We start from the raw sequence: 203 nt of genomic DNA on the forward strand, positions 1-203 counted from the left end.
CATGAGATTGGTCTAAAATCATTGACAGACATAGGAGTATGTACCTTGGGGATCAATGCCAAAAGTGTGGTGTTAACTTGTTTAAGGAGTTTCCCCGTAGTAAAGAAATCCAATACCGCCCTTGTAACTTCTGTACCCACAACTGGCCAAGCTGCCTTGAAGAAGCCGGACGAGAAACCATCAGGGCCCGGAGCCTTATCCTC

The sequence above is a fragment of the Sesamum indicum genome, unplaced genomic scaffold, assembly GCF_000512975.1.
Source record: "Sesamum indicum cultivar Zhongzhi No. 13 unplaced genomic scaffold, S_indicum_v1.0 scaffold00388, whole genome shotgun sequence".
NCBI classification, from domain to species: domain Eukaryota; kingdom Viridiplantae; phylum Streptophyta; class Magnoliopsida; order Lamiales; family Pedaliaceae; genus Sesamum; species Sesamum indicum.